This window comes from Orcinus orca, chromosome 11 (assembly GCF_937001465.1).
Source record: "Orcinus orca chromosome 11, mOrcOrc1.1, whole genome shotgun sequence".
NCBI classification, from domain to species: domain Eukaryota; kingdom Metazoa; phylum Chordata; class Mammalia; order Artiodactyla; family Delphinidae; genus Orcinus; species Orcinus orca.
The window spans coordinates 85327086-85340013 of NC_064569.1; the positions used below are offsets into that span (position 1 = coordinate 85327086).

General features: G+C 38.3%; 1 protein-coding gene across 1 annotated transcript in view; it reads left to right on the forward strand.

The window, feature by feature from the left end:
• Positions 1–6049: 6049 nt before the first annotated feature.
• Positions 6050–12928, forward strand: part of TXNRD1 (thioredoxin reductase 1) — a 93359-nt gene continuing 86480 nt past the window's right edge. Inside the window, exon 1 of the mRNA XM_049694698.1 lies at positions 6050–6068. The gene's annotated coding sequence lies outside the window, so the exon portion shown is untranslated. The remainder of the gene's footprint in view (positions 6069–12928) is intronic.

Genomic DNA, 12928 nt, shown 5'->3' on the forward strand with positions numbered 1-12928 from the left:
GGTTACAACAGACACCGCAGAAATACAAAGCATCCTAAGAGAGTACTACAAACAACTCTATGCCAATAAAATGGACAACCTGGAAGAAATGGACAAATTCTTAGAAAGGTGTAACCTTCCAAGACTGAACCAGGAAGAAATAGAAAATATGAACAGACCAATCACAAGTAATGAAATTGAAACTGTGATTAAAAATCTTCCAGCAAACAAAAGTCCAGGACCAGATGGCTTCACAGGTGAATGCTATCAAACATTTAGAGAGGAGCTAACACCCATCCTTCTCAAAATCTTCCAAAAAATTAGAGAGGAAGGAACACTCCCAGACTCGTTCTATGAGGCCACCATCACCCTGATACCAAAACCAGACAAAGATATTAAAAAAAGAGAAAATTAGAGACCAATATCACTCGTGAATATCAATTCAAAAATCCTCAACAAAATACTAGCAAACAGAATCGAACAACACATTAAAAGGACCATATACCATGATCAAGTGGAATTTATCCCAGGGGGGCAAGGATTCTTGAATATACACAAATCAATCAATGTGATACACCATATTAACAAACTGAAGAAGAAAAACCATATGATCATCTCAACAGATGCAGGAAAACCTTTTGAGAAAATTCAACACGCATTTATGATAAAAACTCTACAGAAAGTGGGCATAGAGGGAACCTACCTCAACATAATAAAGGCCATATATGACAAACCCACAGTAAACCTCATTCTTAATGAAACTGAAAGCATTTCCTCTAAGATCAGGAACAAGACAAGGATGTCCACTCTCACCACTGTTATTCAAAATAGTTTTGGAAGTCCTAGCCATGGCAATCAGAGAAGAAGAAGAAATAAAAGGAATACAAATTGGAAAAGAAGAAGTAAAACTATAACTGTTTGCAGGTGACATGATGCTATACACAGAGAATCCTAAAGATGCCACCAGAAAACTACCAGAGCTAATCAGTGAATTTGTTAAAGTTGCAGGATACAAAAGTAATGCACAGAAATCTCTTGCATTCCAATACACTAATGATAAAAATTCTGAAAGAGAAATTAAGGAAACATTCCCATTTACCATTGCAACAAAAAGAATAAAATACCTAGGAATAAACCTACCTAGGGAGACAAAAGACCTCTATGCAGAACACTATAAGACACTGATGAAAGAAATTAAAGATGATATAGGGGCTTCCCTGGTGGCGCAGTGGTTGAGAGTCTGCCTGCCGATGCAGGGGACATGGGTTTGTGCCCCGGTCCGGGAAGATCCCACATGCCGTGGAGCGGCTGGGCCCGTGAGCCATGGCCGCTGAGCCTGCGCGTCCGGAGCCTGTGCTTCGCAACGGGAGAGGCCACAGCAGTGAGAGGCCCGCGTACCGCAAAAAAAAAAAAAAAAAAAGATATAAACAGTTGGAGAGGTATACCATGTTCTTGGATTGGAATAATCAATATTGTGAAAATGACTATACTACCCAAAGCAATCTACAGATTCAATGCAATCCCTATGAAATTACCAATGGAATTTTTTACAGAACTAGAACAAAAAAATCTTAAAATTTGTATGGAGACACAAAAGACCCCGATTAGCCAAAGTGGTCTTGAGGGGAAAAAATGGAGCCAGAGGAATCAGACTCCCTGACTTCAGACTATACTACAAAGCTACAGTAATCAAGACAATATGATACTGGCACAAAAGCAGAAATATAGATCAATGGAACAGGATAGGAAGCCCAGAGATAAACCCATGCACCTATGGTCAACTAATCTATGACAAAGGAGGCAAGGATATACAATGGAGAAAAGACAGTCTCTTCAGTAAGTGGTGCTGGGAAAACTGGACAGCTACCTGTAAAAGAATGAAATTAGAATACTCCCTAACACCATACACAAAAATAAACTCAAAATGGACTAGAGACCTAAATGTAAGACCGGACACTATAAAACTCTTAGAGGAAAACATAGGAAGAACACTCTTTGACATAAATCACAGCAGGATCTTTTTTGATCTACCTCCTAGAGTAATGGAAATAATAACAAAAATAAATAAATGGGACCTACTGAAACTTAAAAGCTTTTGCAAAGCAAAGGAGACTACAAACAAGATGAAAAGACAACCCTCAGAATAGGAGAAAATATTTGCAAACGAATCAACGGACAAAGGATTAATCTCCAAAATATATAAACAGCTCATGCAGCTCAATATTAAAAAAACAAACAACCCAATCCAAAAATGGGCAGAAGACCTAAATAGACATTTCTCCAAAAAAGATATACAGATGGCCAAGAAGCACGTGAAAAGCTGCTCAACATCACTAATATTAGAGAAATGCAAATCAAAACTACAATGAGGTATCACCTCACACTGGTTAGAATAGGCATCATCAGAAAATCTACAAACAACAAATGCTGGAGAGGGTGTGGAGAAAAGGGAACCCTCTTGCACTGTTGGTGGCAATATAAATTGATACAGCCACTATGGAGAACAGTATGGAGGTTCCTTAAACAACTAAAAATAGAATTACCATATGACCCAGCAATCCCACTACTGGGCATATACCCAGAGGAAACCATAATTCAAAAAGACATATGCACCCCAGTGTTCATTGCAGCACTGTTTACAATAGCCAGGTCATGGAAGCAACCTGAATGCCCATTGACAGACGAATGGGTAAAGAAGATGTGGTACATTTGTATAATGGAATATGACTCAGACATAAAAAGGAACGAAATTGGGTCATTTGTAGAGACTTGGATGGATGTAGAGACTGTCATACAGAGTGAAGTAAGTCAGAAAGAGAAAAACAAATATCATATATTAACACATATATGTGGAACCTAGGAAAATGGTACAGATGAACTGGTTTGCAGGGCAGAAATTGAGACACAGATGTAGAGAACAAATGTATGGAAACCAAGGGGGGAAAGCGGCGGGGAGGTGGAGGTGGTGGTGTGATGAATTGGGCGATTGGTATTGACATGTATACACTGATGTGTATAAAATGGATGACTAATAAGAATCTGCTGTGTTAAAAAATAAATAAAATAAAATTCAAAAAAAAAAAAGGGCAAAGATACACACCCCCCCCAGCCTTTTCAGAAAATGTGATTTTTGTTTCAGTGGGAAGTCAGAAGTATGCAGTTGGAATTAGCAAATGATGTCTCATTACAGCTTATCCACTGCTTGATATCCAGATCCACTGCCATTTCTCCATAGTGTGTCTGCTTTACAGACAAAATTTACCATTCTCTACTTTTATCAATAAAAATACACTAGAAACTGGCACTTCTGATATTCAGTACAGATCTTTAATCTTATACTAATGAACAATGCTTAAGTTTAATCAGAGTTAAAATAACCTACAAAATAGTTTCTTGAAGTGGGGTCATGTGTCCTCTGGAATTTAGAGAGTATATTTTCTAAAATTTCACGTATTATCATATTTTGATAATTTTGAAATTTTGATAATTTACTTTTAGGATTTACTCTCTAAATCTGGAAAACTTTTTTTTCTTTTTTTTCTGGTAACAAACTGCAAATGCTTTATTTTTAAAACTAAGCAGATAAGGAAGTCTTAAGAGTCCATGCTTTCATGTTATGACCTTTTTATTTTTAGTCTTAGAAAATGAGCACTGGCAAATGAATTGACTTTTGTCCATGCAGTCTTCCAGCTATAGCTTTCCTTGCCCTTTCCTTCAAGTCCCTTTTTATATAGCCCATCATTCTTAGAAAGGATTCTTATCTTTAAAATTTGGGGGTTTGCCATTAAAATTTATGTAACCTTGCTCATATGACTTTTGTAACTGATTTGTTGGTTAAAAGTTACTTGGCCAAAAAGAAAGAATACTTTGACTATAGTAGGATGTGTTTTTTCTCAGGGTTGCCACATGATGTTTTGGAAACCTTAAGTATTCCAGTGCCTTTTTAAACATGGTTAGTATTAAACCCATTTTATAGTGGGGTAGACTGAGTCACTAAACATGTAAAATATATTTTATGGAGCCATACAGGTGAATCACTGAAAACAGATTAGAATCAACAGATTTCAAATACCCTCTTAAATACCTTTCTGTTAACAGGGAGTATCTTGTGGGTTACATAAAAATGAACTAGAAAGTATTCAGAGGAGAAGGCTGATTGAGGAGGAAAGTAACAAACGTGGGCAAGAGACTCTACTGTTGGTTATAACTTTTTTTTTTTTTACATTCTCCCCCTTGTTTTTCAACTTCTTCCAGGTAAAGAAGTTATTTAAATCTATATCTGTTCCTTATTTTTTGCTCGAACTTGATCAAGCAGGTAAGATTCTGTTTAATATGTAAATTATATCTGATGACTGTACATTTTATTTAATCTGTTCTGTCTTGTTTTTATTTTTCTTCCTTGAGGTTTTTATTGTTTAATAAGCTCTTACCAGTTGATTCCTCTTTTTGACTGTTTAGGCAGGGCTTTCCCCTAGCACTAATCATATTTACCTTTAGTCTTTAGTTTATAGCCTTGGTATTACTCAGAGTTTCCTATTGTTGAAATCATTATTTCTACTAACCTTGAGTCTAGTTACAGGTACAGTATTTGCTAGTTTTATGGTAACTTTATTATTTTTGCAAATTTGCCTCCTTTCTGGAAAGTCATATCAAATAATATTTTAATTAAATATAAATTGAGATGTATTTAGAAACTGTGGCAAGAACATATAAAGACCAGTAATGATAAAGATCCATGAAAGGAACCATTGGGAAATAGTTGCATATGGTTAGAAATCCCGGGGAAAGAAAGGTAGGTAGAGGAAAGTGGATGGCCTCTTCCTAGGACCAGGGCAATCATGCTTTTTGTTCATGGGTCAGAAAATCCCAAAGACTCAGCAGTCAGACATTATTAAGAATCTGATCAAGTGGCCAGCATCATCATTTCTCTTCTAGAAAGTGGGTCCTTCCAGATCAGGAAGTATAGGTAATCTTCAGGCCTAGTAGCTTGGGGAAGCAGAGTCCTAAGCATTTATAGTCTCAGCCCAGTCTCCAAAGGAATAAAACAATAGAGAAGAGACTCAGCTAGAGAGAGACATGGTAACTAGGATAGAAAGCTCATTTCTAGGCTCAGCAGAAAGGAGGTAGTGGTGGGGCAGGAAACTATTATTTGATGCTTCTAAAGACAGATTCCCTAACACAGACCAGATAATAGCCGCCTCTTATGGAATGCCTGCTGTTTCATAGGGACTCTGCTGGTTTTATATACAAAGTCACTAATCCTTACAAGAAGAGATTATCTATATTTTACAGATGAAGAAATTGAGTCCCAGAGAGGTCAAAAAACTTCCCTAAAGTCATATAACTAATATATCTGTAATTTGGACCCAGGCCTAATTCAAAAGTCTATGTTCTTTCCATAACACCATGTTGTCTGTCTCTCCTAGCGTGAGCTTTCTATCATTCCATCAAGGAAGACTCTTGCTCCTAAACACTCCATAGTATATGAAAGGAAATCCCAATAATTAAAATTTCATTCAGGCCAAAAAGTAGCCTTTTAAAAATAAAAGTTTTCCTGGGAAAGTTAAGTCACTTGCAACTTGGTGTGAATTAGAAAAAAAAAAAGTAATTAAACTAACAAGATAAAGCAAATGAACATGTCCTTAAGGATGGGAAAAGTAAGGGAGGTAACACTGGAAGAGGATAGGCAGGATGGGTGTGCCAGGTGCTTGAGGGGCATGAGTCAGAAGGCAAGGAGGTTGGCAAGGGTGCCAAAAGGTGGATGGGAGATCAATTAGGCAAGCATCAACTTCTCTGAAATTTTGATTCTGGCAACACTAATCAGACAGGAAGCTCTCGCCCTGTGAGCCATAGATATATAGGTCACTGCTGGGAGCTCCCACTCCCCCCTTGCTAAAGTCCTGCTTTAAAAGCATGTGTATTGGGATAGGTTGAAGCTGTCTGTGGTTGAAGAGTGGGAGCCTCTTACTAGATGAGGGAGTGGATGGTGCTCTGTGTCCTCACCTGTTGCCTCATCACACATAAGAAGCTTTCTTCCTGTTCATGCTCACAGTCTGCCCAGCTTGCAGGGACAGATCAGGATTTATAAAGTAAGCCAGCAGTTCTCAAAATGTGGTCTGCAGACCTCTGGGGGTGCCTGTGACCTTTGGGGATACTCAAGGTCAAAACTTTTCATAATGATGTTGAAATGTTATTTACCATTCCTGTTTTGACATTTTCATTGACGGTGCAAAGCAATGGTGGGTAAAACTGCTGATGGCTTAGCATGAATCAAACTAGGGGTACCAAACTATACTAGTTTATATTATATTCTTCACCACCACACACACACAGTGAAAGAAAATGTCTATTTTACTTAAGACTATTCTCGATGAAGTCATAAACATTATTAACTTTATTAAATCTCAACCCTTTGAGTATACATCTTTTTAATATTCTGTGTGATGAGAAAAGAATGCATAAAGTGTTTTGCCACAAGGAGTGTGATGATTTTCTCAAGAAGCAGCACTTGTGCAATTAATAGTTTGCGTTGCAAACTGAACTAGCTGCTTTTTTCATGGAACACCATATATACTTGAAAGAATAACTGACAGTCAAACTATGGTTATTCAAACTTGAGTACTTGGCAGGCATTTCCCCCAAAATGAAAAAAACAAGTCTGTCACTTCAAGGAAAACAACTGACAGTGTTTGTTGCTAATGATAACATTTGACCTTTCACATGAAAATTAGAATTTGGGAAGTTGTATCTGCCATGTGAGCTCAATAGCTTTTTAATACTTAAAGACTTTTCTGATGAGGTTGGTGGTACTATTTATGAATATAATTTTTAAAAAATATTCTGGTTGAAATATGTCAACATTTGGAAGAGCTGCATAGCTTAGTGAATGAATATTTTCTTAATGATCAATGTATGATCTTACAAAGTCATTCATGGGTAAAAGAGTCATTCAAAGTGTAAGATAGACCAATGCGTTTTAATGTGATAGAGTATGAAAACCTCATCCACATGGTTTCAGATTCCACACTGCACCTAACCTTTAATCAACCACCACTTGTTGAGTTTTGGTGTAGTATCAAAAAAGAATATCCACAATTATCTGAAAAATCTATTAAGTATTTCTCTTTTTTCTAACTACTTGTCTTTGTGAGACTGGGTTTTCTTCCTTCTTTTGGGCCAATTTTGAGCCTGTGTACATGAATTAAGGTTATTATTTGAGAACAACTGTCAAGGTGAACTCAGATCTATCGCGATTGGTATTGGAGAGGGGCACTCAGCACCGGAAGGCATGGCATTAGTATCTGTGCTTGGGCTGTGGTAATGGTCACAAATCCTATCCTCCCTGTGCCAGAGGCTTATGCATGCTCCTGTATTTAATCTTCAAAATACCATCAGTGAGGTAGGTAATATCACCTTCATACGATGAGGAAACAAAGCATGGAAAAGTATTAATAGGATAGTTCGCTTGCCAGTGAACCCACTGGTAATTCCTGGTCCCTCCCCTCTACTTCCACTGCCTCCATCCTCAGAACGTTTCGTGCTACCTGCCTTGTGTATGGTTTTCATGGCACTGATACTATGGTAGGTGTTCCTAGATGTGAGGATGGCTGTTGTAACCGGAGGTCGTGCCACCTGCCACCGTGGCAGCTGTACCTTGGCTGCCACTCACAGGGCTGGCTGATACACGAAAGCTTGTATCTTGGTCTCGAGTGTCTGCCCAGTGACTTTGATCTGAGTAACAGACAACATCAAGGTAATCATCTTAATTTGGTCTGGCAGCTGCTACCATTCTTCAGCTATCGATGTGGAAAGCAGATATAAGGTTTGAGAGGACATGTGTGACAGTTTGCTGAAAGTATGGATCTGGATGCCATATGTTACTAGCCCTGGGGTTCTGAGGTGTATCATCCTTGTCCCCTGGCTGCTTATAGAAGGCACGGCTTTAATGCCTTCAGCAAGAGGGAGAGGAACTAACATTTGAGACATATTGATGAACTAACATTCCTTTTTTATGCCAGTGTTTCACATCTCTCTCACTCAGTCCTCACAATGACCTTGTGGGGTTGCTGGATTTAATTCTGTTTCGCAAGTGAAGAGGAAGATGCTCCGCGTTTTAGTAGCTTGCTCAGTGTTGCTGTGTCAAGCCCAGGCTCTCTGGTTCCCCAGTCGCCTCTTCAGAGATTGCTTGCCTTAAACAAATAAAAGCCCCTACAGGCAGAGGAGCCCAGGCTAGCTCAGGTCTCACCACTTTGGTACTGATGCTTATTCGTTCAGCAGATGTGTTTTGGGCACCTGTTTATGTGCCAAGCACTGGCTGGAGAGAAAAAGATGAATAAGGCAGTCTCGTTCTTTAAGGTCATTCTGCTTATTTGTATCTGTCTCTCTTCTAAAGGCTGTGGGATCACAGAGTAGCTGTGATAGGGTGTTGATAGGTGTTCTCCCAGTGGAAAAAAGTAGTAAGGGAGGAATTCACGGCCGTAAACAAAAACAAGTTAGAAAACATCACGGCTTGTTCATTTAGAGCGAATGTAGTAAGGAGGGCCTGACAGAGAGCACGATCAGAGATAAAAGTGGAAAAGTAAAGAGACTTTATCCTATAGGAAGTGGGGATCCATGGAGGTTGTTCTGTTTGTTTTATGAATGAGGCTTAAGATATTCCTTAAGCATTTTGGTTTGGTCTGCAGAAATGTTCATTTGAGAAAATATAGAGACTGCGTTATAATAAAATACAAAAATAACATATAGTTATATCCAGAGATAACCACTATTAATATTTTTGTGTATCTTTTATGTATCTTGTATTCTGTTTTATTATTAAAATAGTTTGCATGTTATTACAAGTTCTTAATAATTTTCTCAGTTATGAAATATTCCATATAATATTTTTATTTAGCCATTCCACTATGGTTGGACAAATAATCTGTTGCCAATTTTTTGCTATTATGGAATAACAAGTTAGAAATATTTTTCTTTGGGCATAAAGTTTTTGCTGTATTTAGAATTATTTCTCAGGATAATTGCTGGAATGAATATCTGGGTCAGAGTATGAACATTTCTAAAGTTCTAGAGCCTTTTAAGTGATGTGTACTAATTGATAACTCCACAAGTTCAATGAGTTTTCCCTGTTCTTAGTGAGTCTTAGAAATAATAGGTTTTTAAAAATTATCATTTGCCAATTTGAGAGGTAAAAAAATATAGCTTTATTTCAATTTGTATTTCTTTGATTACTAATGCAGCAGAATTTTTCCATATGTTATATTGTTATCTCTATTATCTGTTCATGTTTCGCAGGAAACCCTTATATGGCAATTTCTATGAGTCACTGCTATAAGCACTTCAAGTGTTAACTAATTCAGTCATACAGTTCTGCGAGATATTAACTGTTTTCTCCATTTCACAGAAAAGGAAATAAAGGCACAAAGAGGTTAAAGAACTTGCTCAAGGTCATACAACCAGTAAGTGACAGAGCTAGAACTTGAAACTAGGGAATCTGGCCCAAAGGCCAGGCTCTTAATCAATGCTGAACTGTTCTCTGAGCTAAGCTGTGCTTATGATCTTATTGGACATGGTACTCCCCACTAATTTCTACACACATGCATGCACACACAGACACACACACACGCCTCACACACCAGGCCAGTTTTTACACCTGTATTAGTGCTATTTACGGAAATAACCACTGCATTGGTTGGACCCCTCATGTGTGCTTTGCTTTTGTATAAATGGATCAAGAGGATGGAGACCAATGGTTATATAGAAGTCACATCAGAATCCATACATATATACTTCTATTTAAGTAAATTTCTGTTTTGGAATGAATGCAAGGCAAGTAGGGAAGCTGATTATCTATTTAAGAAAACAACTTACACATTTTATAAAAGGATTTCTCTTCAATAGGAAGTAGAAAATATATCTTTGTATTATGCAGACCTGGGTTCAAATCCATGCAGGTGGGATAGTGTTACTCCTCTGTTTGAGTCGTTAGGATTAAATAGGGTGTTTGTAATGCATCTAACATGGCATTTAATTAATGTCCTCTTCCCATTGTATTCAGATATGAAAAGGATAGATTAAGCTTTTTATAAGGCAAGATAAATCTTTTTAATTGCCAGATACACATTCTAGTAAATTATTGATTATTTTAATTCTTTTGACAAATACTGGAGGGCCTGCCCTTATACATAAAGGATATGAGTTCTGCCTTTCATGGGCTCATTGTCTATTGTGGGTTATTAGTTATAGTCACCACAAGTAGAGGACTCTTTGCTCCTCTGAGCCTTTGTTTTCTTATCTATAAAGTGAGATTGTATGTAAAATGCTTAGTACTGTTCCTGACACATAGTCAGTGCTTAGTAGTAGCTGCTAATTCATGTAATATTATGCAGCCATTAAAAATGATTCACATAGGGCTTCCCTGGTGGCGCAGTGGTTGAGAGTCCGCCTGCCAATGCAGGGGACACGGGTTCATGCCCCGGTCCGGGAGGATCCCACATGCTGCTGAGCGGCTGGGCCCGTGAGCCATGGCTGCTGGGCCTGCGCGTCCGGAGCCTGTGCTCCGCAACGGGAGAGGCCACGATGGTGAGAGGCCTGCGTACCGAAAAAAAAAAAAAAAAGATTCACATAGAATATTTAATAGCATGGGGAAACTTTCAGTACTATAATGTTTAATGAAAAAACAAAGAGTTTAAAATAGTTTTTATAGAATAGTCATATCTTGCTTGAAAAAGTGTAGGAAGACTGGAAAGAAAGGCACAAAATATGAATAATCACTCAAATATTGTGCATCTATCTTGCCATGCAGTAGGTACTGAGGAAACACAGGTGAATAAGATCTGGTTCTTCCTTAGGGGGAGGTTTTAATAGACAGATGATCACAATCCAGCGTTGGCTGAAGCAGAGGGAGAAGTCAGGCAAGCTGCTTCAGTTTCTGCCGTGAAGAGGGAGGATGGTAGTATCAGTCATTGAGAAAGGAGACAGGGTTTGGACCAGGGAAGATGATGAATTTGGTTTTAGACATGTTGTGATTGTCCAATGTGGATATATAGGCTAGTAGGTACATAGGTCTGGATGAGTGGGAGATACCGATTTGGAAAGGTTTAATCTATAGCTGAGGTTTGCAGCTGTGGGAAAAAATAGAAGCACTCAGGGAAGTCTGCGGACTGAGCCGAGAGTTAGATCTTGATTGCGTCCAGATGGTGAAATTTTGAATAACTCTTTTTCTTCCTTTGCTTTATTTATTTATTTATTTATAAAAGTCCTATAGTGTAAATGTAAGTGTTTCCTACAGTGTAATGTAAATGTTTCAGTTAGGATTAGGTTTTGCCACATGTGACAGCAAACCTAAAATAACAGTGGCTTAAACTAAATGTAAGCTTATTTCTCTCTCACCTAAAAGAAGTTTAGATAGGGGTAGTGTGTCCAGGGCATTTATGGTACTCTACAGTGTTGGAGCCAATGTTGAGTCCTCCTATTTTCATGTTCCACAGTCCTCAGCATTTGTCTTCCATCTTATGTCCCAAGATGAGTGCCCAAAGTCCAGCCATCAGTTGGAAGAAGAGTTGAAGGACAGCATGTCCTTTCCATTTAAGATCATTTTCTGAATGTTGCACATGACACTTTGCTTACATCCTATTGGCCAGAATTTAGTCACTTAGCCATATAAGAAGATGGGGAAATGAAATTATTTTAGGAAGCTGAAAGTCAAGAATCCAGTTCGTGATTCTAGTAACATCTTGGTTTTGCTCACCTGTGGAACAGCTGAGGTTGGTTTGTCTGAAGGGATTAGTACAATAATTTCCATACATTTTTCTTCTACTTCAATTATAAGAATAGAGGCACCATACTAAGGTCATCACATGATGGTAGTAAGCTGGAAAATACTTTGTTTTCTTAGAAAGGCCAATGACTTTACAGAGTGAGGTAAGTCAGAAAGACAAATACCATATGCTAACACATATATGTGGACTCTGAAAAAAAAATGGTTCTGAAGAACCTAGGGGCAGGACAGAAATAAAGACACAGACGTAGAGAATGGACTTGAGGACACGAGGAGGGGGAAGGGTAAGCTGGGACGAAGTGAAAGAGTGGCATGGACATATATACACTACCAAATGTAAAATAGATAGCTAGTGGGAAGCAGCCGCATAGCACAGGGAGATCAGCTCAGTGCTTTGTGACCACCTAGAGAGGTGGGATAGGGAGGGTGGGAGGGAGACGCGAGAGGGAGGAGCTATGGGGATATATGTATATGTATAGCTGATTCACTTTGTTATAAAGCAGAAACTAACACACCATTGTAAAGCAATTATACTCCAATAAAGATGTTTAAAAAAAAAAAAGGCCAATGACTGAACATTGAACTAGAGGCCTAGTAAACTCACTTAATGGGTAACATTGAACCCTATCAAGATGAGTAGGAGGTAGTCCAGCCTCCTTTATTGCAACAAGGCCTCAAAAGAGTTCCTGAGATTATTGAAAGATTAAGTGAGCATTGTAAATCTGTAGATAAATGAATTCAGAAATATTCTGGTGGAGAACCACAACGTTCTCATCTGTCTTTAGAGTGGGAAAGTTGGTCTTAATAATACAAGTTATAAATGAGACATAGGTCACTCTTAGTTCAAATCAGCTCTGGAGTATTAGTTGCCAATCAGGAATATTCAAGGCTACTTTATGGGTGAACATAGCCCTCCACCAACGATTTGTAGTCATAAACTCTCTTGGGATTCTGGAATTTGGGCTCTTGGAGAATTAGAGGGGGATGTTCCTCTCAATGTCAACTACCTAATAGGGTTTAAGAATTTGGAGGTTAATAATGATAATAAAGTATATGGCACTCCTTTCATCTGTAAGATCTAAAAGCTGTTTAAGACTATTAATACTCACACAACCCCTTGGCTCGCGGTGAGGGCGACTGATCTCCAGTTTTATAAGACGAGACGTCTGAGGC